The sequence below is a fragment of the Odocoileus virginianus genome, chromosome 13 (assembly GCF_023699985.2).
Source record: "Odocoileus virginianus isolate 20LAN1187 ecotype Illinois chromosome 13, Ovbor_1.2, whole genome shotgun sequence".
Taxonomy (NCBI): domain Eukaryota; kingdom Metazoa; phylum Chordata; class Mammalia; order Artiodactyla; family Cervidae; genus Odocoileus; species Odocoileus virginianus.
Window position 1 is genome coordinate 63836371 of NC_069686.1, and position 9264 is coordinate 63845634.

A 9264-nucleotide genomic window follows, 5' to 3' on the forward strand; every position below is an offset into this window, starting at 1 on the left:
ACTCCTTTTCCTATTTGGAACAAGTCTGTTGTTCCATGTCTGGTTCTAACTGTTGCTTCCTGACCTGCATACAGATTTCTCAAGAGGCAGGTCAGGTGTTCTGGTATTCCCATTTCGTGAACAGTTTTCTACAGTTTGTGGTGATCTACATAGTCAAAGGCTTTGGTATAGTCAGTAAAGCAGAAATAGATGTTTTTCTGGAACTGTCTTGCTTTTTCGATGAGCCATCAGATGTTGGCAATTTGATCTCTGGTTCCTCTGCCTTTTCTAAAGCCTGCTTGAACATCTGGAGGTTCATGGTTCACTTATTGTTGAAGCCTGGCTTGGAGAATTTTGAGCATTACTTTACTAGCATGTGAGATGAGTGCAATTGTGCAGTAGTTTAAGCATTCTTTAGCATTGCCTTTTTTGGGGATTGGAATGAAAACTGACCTTTCCCAGTCCTGTGGCCACTGCTGAGTTTTCCAAATTTGCTGGCATAGTGAGTGCAGCACTTTCACAGCATCATCTTTTAGGATTTGAAATAACTCAACTGGAATTCCATCTACTCCACTAGCTTTGCTCATAGTGATGCTTCCTAATATCCCCTTGACTTAACCTTCCAGAATGTCTAGCTCTAGGTGAGTGATCACACCATTGTGATTATCTGCATCATGAAGATCTTTTTTGTACAGTTCTTCTGTGTATTCTTGCCACCTCTTCTTAATATCTTCTGCTTCTGTTAGGTCTATATCATTACTGTCCTTTATTGAGCCCATCTTTGCATGAAATGTTCCCTTGGTATCTCTAATTTTCTTGAAGAGATCTCTAGTCTTTCCTATTCTGTTGTTTTCCTCTATTTCTTTGCACTGATAACTTTGATAACACTGATAAGGCTTTCTTATCTCTCCTTGCTATTCTTTGTGACTCTGCATTCAAATGGGTTGATCTTTCGTTTTCCCCTTTGCTTTTCACTTCCCTTCTTTCCACAGCTATTTGTAAGACCTCCTCTTACAGCCATTTTGCTTTTTTGCATTTCTTTTTCTTGGGGATGGTCTTGCTCCATGTCTCCTGTACAATGTCATGAACCTCCATCCATAGTTCTTCTCGCACTTTATCACATCTAGTCCCTTAAATCTAATTCTCACTTCCACTGTATAATCGTTAGGTATTTGATTTTGGTCATACCTGAATAGTCTAGTGGTTTTCCCTACTTTCTTCAATTTAAGTCTGCATCTTGCAATAAGGAGTTCATGATCTGAGCCACAGTCTTGTTTTTGCTGACTGTATAGAGCTTCTTCTTCTTTGGTTGCAAAGAATATATTCAATCTGATTTCGGTGTTGAACATCTGGTGGTGTCCATGTGTAGAGTCTTTTCTTGTGTTGTTGGAAGAGGGTGTTTGCTATGACCAGTGCGTTCTCTTGGCAGACCTCTGTTAGCCTTTGCCCTGTTTCATTCTGTACTCCAAGGCCAAATTTGCCTGTTACTCCAGGTGTTTCTTGACTTTCTACTTTTGCATTCCAGTCCCCTACAATGAAAAGGACATCTTTTTTGGGTGTTAATTCTAAAAGGTCTTATAGGTCTTCATAGAACCGTTCAACTTAAGCTTCTTCAGTGTTACTGGTTGGGGCATAGACTTGTATTATTGTGATATGCCATGATTTACTTGGATTTACCATAAGGCACAATTATGGGAAGAGAAAACAGATCAGTGGTTGCCAGAATTTAAGTCCAGAGAGTCTCTGACCACAGGGACTGCATGAGGAAAATGTCTGGGGATGAGGAATGCATCTGTATCTTGTGTGGGGTGGTAGATACATGACTCTATGCATTTACCAAAGGGCTTCCCAGGTGGGTCATTTGTAGAGAATTACCTGCCACGGCAAGAGTCACAGGAGACATGGGTTCAATCCCTGGGTCAGGCAGATTCCCTGGAGAACTGAATGGCAACCGACTCCAGTATTCTGGCCTGGAGAATATCAGGGACAGAGGAGCCTGGTGGGCTACAGTGCATGATGTCACAAAAGCATTCCACACAACTGCGCACATCAAAACCCATAGAGCTGTCCGCCAGGGAGCGTTAATTTTACTCTTCTTAAATTAAAAAAAAATAAGGGTCGGGCATGACTTAGCCACTGAGTAACAACAGATCTAAAAGTAAAACAATTATGATACATAGAATGGGTTGGTTTGGCAAAAGGCGATGTCTCTTTTAGTTTGGTTTAACTCTGAATACTAATCATTATGATGTCTGGATCAGGTGATGGCACTGCAGACAAAAATGGTATTGAGAATTTATGGAGAACATGGAAGTGATGAGAGCAAAGGAAAGGGCAAGAAAATGAGAGTGATATGGATTGAGTGCAGTATATTGTGAGCTCATTTCTAGGCTGTTAACGTGCGTGATTTCTCTTCATATTGATGATTATTACTATACTCATTTGATGGACAGTGAAACCTAGGCTTGTCCAGAGGAAAGAGAACATTTTCTGAGGATATACTTCTTCTGTATACAGAATACATAACACCAACCCAGGACCGTCATTTAGGGAGAGTCATGAAAATGAAGAAATGCATAAGAAAGCATTAAACAAAATCTTGCTTACAGTTTAATAATTTTCTCAGTTTTTCGACAATAATTCTAAATAGTCTTGGGGACATGATTGAGAAACACCGGCTGGTTGATAATGCAAATACATGGAGTTATAGATATTAAAAGAACAGTGCTAAGGAGTATTTCACTTTTTAATGGGACGGAGTGATCTAGTGGTCTTCCACAGGGTTCTGTGTTGTTCTATAATCTGACACAACTCAAGTGAAGGCATATCATGCAAGCTTATCAAATTCACATGTATTACAGAGGCAGATAAATGGTTTTTCTGTTGGATAGAATATTCAAAATATCATGCTAGGCTAGAAATAAGGGAACAAGCAAACTCTTGAAATTCAGCAAGGATCAAAGTAAGCATATGCATTTTAATTCAGAAAAAGATAATTGTATAAGATAGAGAGTGTGTTGCCAACAGTTTGTGAGAGTGAGACATAAAGAGTGTTTTTCTAGGTACTTGTCTATGTCCTTTACATTTACAAAATTAAAAAAGTAGAGGGTGAAAAATTTTGATTTTAAAGTGAGTTTTGGGAACATAAATCTGTTTTTTTTGGTCAGATTGGAACATGATCAATGATGTAGCCATAAATATATGTCCCATCTCAAGTTATATTAATGGACATACAGAATAGAATTGATACCAATGGAGGTGTTAGGTCAGTTCCTCTGCTTTGACCTAAACATAAAAGTGAGCCTGGCCCTTGACTTTACTGTATATGTGTATGTGCGTGCTTGTTTGCATTTGTGTGTTGGGAGCCATCGAGATCTGGTGAAAAACCTTCAGTCTTCTTGATGGAAATGAGATAGCAAACTTTGCTTTTCTTATCTGTTAAGTTAAGTTAAAGAATTAATTCAACCAATATTTGTTCAGGGTATAACATGCATTCCAGACATGTTTCTGGGGCTAATATTACAGTAGTGAATTAAAATATATAGTTTTTTATTAATAAAAATGAAGATATTGCCATTTTTTCATATCTGTCATAATTCAAATAACTTGGTTTTTTATTTATGCATATAATCATTGCCAAGCTTGACCGTTACTGACAGAGGGAACAAGTCAGAATAAACAAACATTTTATGTCCTGATGACTTTTAGAAATTTCATACAAAGGTATTGATTTGCCAAGACAGAATTAAACCACTTGGTTGGTCTAGGCTGTAACTTCAAAGATCACTTTGGGCATTTTAGCGATAACCCTATTAAAATGTCTCCTTTTGACCAGTGATTCATTTGAACTACATCACATATCTGGCAAATTTGATATTTTATATTTGAAACTGACAGGAAAAAAAAAAAAAACAACATACTAAGAAAAGGTCTTGTTTGAATTGTCTGGTCTCTGAGAATGGCTGTATTCTATGGCATGGGAGAGACCTTTCTCATTGGCCAGCAGCCCTGACCAAAGCAGGAAGCTCCTTAAAAGCTGACACCCTGGGAAGCTGAAGACACAGCCAGACCAACACAGCCAGCATGGAAGCCTCACGGGTGTGTAATTAGCATCTTTTTGTCAGACTGAAAAGTCATAAAAAGAAAGGCCCCATGGATTATGGGCAAATATTGGCCAGAATAGAGTTATTTGCAAAAGTAAGAAGGATAGATGACTTCAGCCCCTCTGCAAAGAAAAGGATAACCTACCTCTAATTACAAGGGAGAAAAAGAACCACTTTTTTTTTTTTTTATGGAAGTCTAGTTGGTTTACAATGTTGTGTCAGTTTCAGGTGTAAGACAAGGTGGTGCAGTTATGTATGTTTTAAGGAGGAGAAGGCAAATCAAAACTTTATTTGCATAATTGTCATTGAAGGGAAGCAGTGTAATGACCCTATGACTTCTGTCCCTTGTCCATTTGCTCCTCTGGGCTGGTCTGCCAGCCAGAGATGCTTCTGAATGCTTGCCTTTCATTAAGGTTTATTCTCTGTGTGCCTAGGAACATATTAGTATATTTATCCTAGAGTTGGAATATCAGACCATGAATTTTAGGCCAGAGAAAATAAGAGTGAGTGAACAAGACAGATATCCCTGGAGGAGGAAATGGCACCCCACTCCAGTGTTCTTGCCTAGAAAATTCCAAAGACAGAGGAGTCTGGTGGACTGTAGTCTATGGACCGCAAAGAGTCAGGACTGAGCACACACACACACTATATAATCAATAACCACCTCCCTACAGTTCATGTGACACCTAGGGGTTATTTTCACAAATCTAAAGTAGCAGTTTAAGTACATTTCAATTATGTTTAGGAGAAGTCTCTGGGTCACCATCACAGGTTATAAATGTTTAGGACATGCTTTTCTCCATTGACCAATCATTTACAAAGAATCTACCGCCAGGCGGGTACTGCAAATCCCTGCTTGTTAAGATCATATCACTGCTTCCTCCAAACTGTTCACTTGCTAGTGGAAGAGAAACAGACATCCACAGATAATTACAGTGTACTATCACAAATTGTTAATTTTTTGGGCAACTTTGTCTCTAGGTGGGTCATGATAGTGGCTTTCTCAGAGAATAAGCTCAGAACTGAACCTCCAAGAACACATTTATGTTATCCGGTGAAAATGGAAAAGAGGTGGAGGGCAAATAGGAAATTCTAAATGAGAGGAGAAAGATGAGGATGATCAGATGCTTCAGCAGATTTCACCTAAAAGATGTGGAAAATAGTTGTTTTGTCCAACAACTACATAAAATGACACCGAAAGAGTAGGAGGAATTATAATATGAAAAAATTTTGCTATGGAAACTATCCTAAAGGCAAGAATGGAGTCCAGTGAGGGAATTTCATGTGGTCCAGTGGCTAAGACTCCATGCTCCCAACTCTGGTGGCCCGGGTTCAATCCCTGGTCCAGGAAGTAGATCCCACATGCTGCAGCTAAAGGTCTCACAGGCCACAGTGAAGATCAAAGATCCTGCATGCTGCAAATAAAACTAGCACAGCTAAATAATTTTGTTTTTTAAAGACAGAATCCAGTGAACCAGGGTGTTCATTTTCTCTCTCAAGATCATCTATGGCATTTTGGTTGGGTTACAGACAGCCCTGCAGTCTAGAGACGGGTGCTGAACCACTGAAAGCTCTCAGCAAGAAAGTTGCCGGTTGGAGGGGGACAAAAATGCAACGTGTGGCGTCAGGGCAGGGTCGCCCCTCAGAAACCTGCTGGGACCCCTTTGAAGCAATGAACCTGTGACTGATTATGCGATGGGTTCTTTCCTTAATTGCCACTTCTATATCTGGTTTCAAGAATGGAATGTATGAAAAAGCTGGGAAGTTCTTTAAAATTGGCCATGAAGAAAACCTAAGTTAATTATGACACGGATGATTGAATTGTATCAATTTCTGTGACATTAGTCGCTCCGAAGAGTAGCTGTAGCTCTTACATCAGTGCAAGTAAGCCTGGTGGTGAACGCTTCATGCAGAATTCTCATCTGAATTTTGTGGGCTGGTGAGGAAGCCTCTGGGAGGTGGACTTGAAGGACCTGGAAAGAAATCTCTAGGACCAAGGGGCTCACTTGTTTGGAACGCTTTTCACATTTGTGAGTAAAAGTCGACAAGTGAAAGTCTCTAAAGACTTAGAGTGGGGTTACAGGGTTTATGAACCACATCTTGCCCTTTCACAGAGATGTATTTTTCTGCAGGAGCACATTGTCTTCTCCTGCCCACTTGTCATCCTGTGTGTCCACAACTCTGCCCCACACCACTTCCTCTTTAGTGGCCTGCAGTGTGCCCTCTCCTGGAGTCCCACAAAGGGACGACGGTTGGTTATACTTGAACCCGCCTCCAGGGCATTGCTCCTGGAGTCCCACAAAGGGACGACGGTTGGTTATACTTGAACCTGCCTCCAGGGCATTGCTCCTGGAGTCCCACAAAGGGACGACAGTTGGTTATGCTTGAACCCGCCTCCAGGGCATTGCTCCTGGAGTCCCACAAAGGGAAGACGGTTGGTTATACTTGAACCTGCCTCCAGGGCATTGCTCCTGGAGTCCCACAAAGGGACGACAGTTGGTTATGCTTGAACCCGCCTCCAGGGCATTGCTCCTGGATGCAAGGGGAGGGCACAGTGCTCTTTTGCCTTTTTCTCCCAAAGGCTTTGATGTCTTTGAGTGACTTCCCATACCTTAGATTTTCTTCACAAGAAACTGAAGAACATCAGCTAAATTTTGTTCTGAGATTTTGCAAGTCCATAAATATGATATGCTTGTCTGACTTGAGAGGAGAACAGTTGCCTTGTACCCATGTACTTCTTCTGAAATCTAGGCCACAGAGCATGTGAAAGGGGATGCAAGTGATGTTCTGATTTGTGACTCAGATAACCAGGTGAGCAGGCCCCAAATTAGCAGCTATAATTTCCTCTTTCAGCAGCAGAAGTGAAAATCAGTCAGTCATGTTCGACTCTTTGCAACCCCATAGACTATACAGTCCATGGAATTCTCCAGGCCAGAATACTGGGTTGGGTAGCCTTCCCTTCTCTAAGGGATCTTCTCAACTTAGGGATCAAACCCAGGTCTCCCTCAATGCAGGCATATTCTTTATCAGGTGAGTTACCCAGGAAGCCCAGCAGTAGAACCAGGGCTCAAATCTAATTTAAGATTTATTTGGTTGTAACCCTCCAGATATCTGTCCTGGAAGCAGGTAGTTTCAGGGCAAAGCTAATCTCTTAAAACAGGATGTTATAGACTTCCAAAGGGCTCTTTGCTCCAAGATCTCTCTCTTATTGACCCTACAAGAGGTCCGTGTTAAGAAGCCAGGGTAAGGTTTGCCCAGGTGGCTCCGTGTACTTGGCCAACAGCCTCTGAGACCACACACTCAAGCTCCCCAGGAGCTGGTGGGTGGTGGCCCTTCCCCAGGTCCCTCCAGAGCCCAGGGGGACAAAAGTGACTCTAAATCCAGACATGCATACTGAAGTAAGTCAAAGGATTTAATATGAGGCACAGAAACAGATAATGCCAAAAAGCAAGCAGTAGTTGGTACAGATTTAGTGATTAAGGCAGCCTTTCCTTCTCCCACTGCTGCTGAGATGGCTGAAATTAGTCAAATTCAGTATAAAATGGAATACACCGAAAGTGTTAGCAAATGAGGGTCTGGAAAAATTAAAGGTAGCACGACCAAATGCTGACCTGTAACAAGGATTCCAAGACGGAGTTTCAAATGCTAGTGTGATTATGCAGGTTCCAGAGAGAATTGTGGTAGCAGGAAATAATGAAAACATTCCATTTTCAAGACTGGTAGATCTTGACCTTATACAATCAAATCCCTTTAAGCCTCTGGCACTAAAAACACTGTCTCATGTGCTTATGCTAAATGCAAGACCACTAAATTTTCTGGATTTAGAAACACCTCCTCCAGCCCCTCAAAAGCAAGAAATCTGTGCAATTGACAGGCTAAAAAGGAGCACTCTATGAGTGAAAATGCTGTTTGCAAAAATGGACAGCTGGTCAGAACTGACTCCATGTATGACATTTCAAATATAGAGGCGGCGACTGAAGGAACTTCAGAAGACATGACAGTTGTAGATAGAGCTTCATTAAGACGACAGATAATCAAACTAAATAGATGTCTACAACTTCTTGAAGAGGAGAACAAAAATTGTGCTAAATGAGAAATGGTCATGTATTCAATTACTGTAGCATTTTGGCTCCCTAATAGCTGGCTCTGGTTTTGCCACTAGAGGTAACCTCAACTCTCAAAAATATTTTCTCAACATCTGGAAATATAAAGAATTTTCAAACTTCCAAAAAAAAAAAAAAAAAGCCAAGGTAAGCCAGGGCCTCCCACATTTTGGCCATTACTGTACCATTCTCTTCTGCTTCTGTTTTATTGACTACATTAAAGTCTTCGACTGTGTGGATCACAAAAAAAGTGTGGAGAATTCTTAAAGAGATGGAATACCAGACCACCTGATTTGCCTTCTGAAAAATCTGTATACAGGCTAAGAAGCAACAGTTAGAACTGGACGTGGAAAAACAGACTGATTCCAAATCGGGAAAGGAATATGTCAAGGTTGTATATTGTCACCCAGCTTATTTAACTTATACTCAGAGTACATCATGCCAAATGCTGGGCTGGATAAAGCACAAGCTGGAATCAAGATTGCTGGGAGAAATAAAAATGTCAGATATGCAGATGACACCACCCTTACGCAGAAAGTGAAGAACTAAAGATCCTCTTGATGAAGGTGAAAGAGAAGGTGAAAAAGTTGTCTTAAAACTCAATATTCAGAAAACTAAGATCATGGCATCTGGTCCCATCACTTCATGGCAAATAGATAGGGAAACAATGGAAACAATGAGAGACTTTGTTTTTTGGGGTTCTCAAATCACCGCAGATGGTGACTGCAGTCATGAAAGATGACTTGCTCCTTGGAAGAAAAGCTATGACCAATCTAGATAGCATATTAAAAAGCAAAGACATCATTTTGCCTATAATGGTCTGTCTAGTCAAAGCTATGGTTTTTCCAGTAGTCATGTTTGGCTGTGAGAGTTGGACTATAAAGAAAGCTGAGCCCTGAAGAATTGATGCTTTTGAACTGTGGAGTTGGAGAAGACTCTTGAGAGTCCCTTGGACTGCAAGGAAATCCAACCAGTCCATCCTAAAGGAAATCAGTCCTAAATATTCACTGGAAGGACTGATGCTAAAGCTGAAACTCCAATGCTTTGGGCACCTGATGTGAAGAACTGACCTTTTCATG

At 40.9% G+C, this 9264-nt stretch overlaps 1 pseudogene; it reads left to right on the plus strand.

Annotated features, from left to right (window-relative positions):
• The first annotated feature begins 7566 nt into the window (after positions 1–7566).
• On the plus strand, positions 7567–8244 carry LOC110131068 (mitochondrial fission factor pseudogene; annotated as a pseudogene).
• Positions 8245–9264: the final 1020 nt, after the last annotated feature.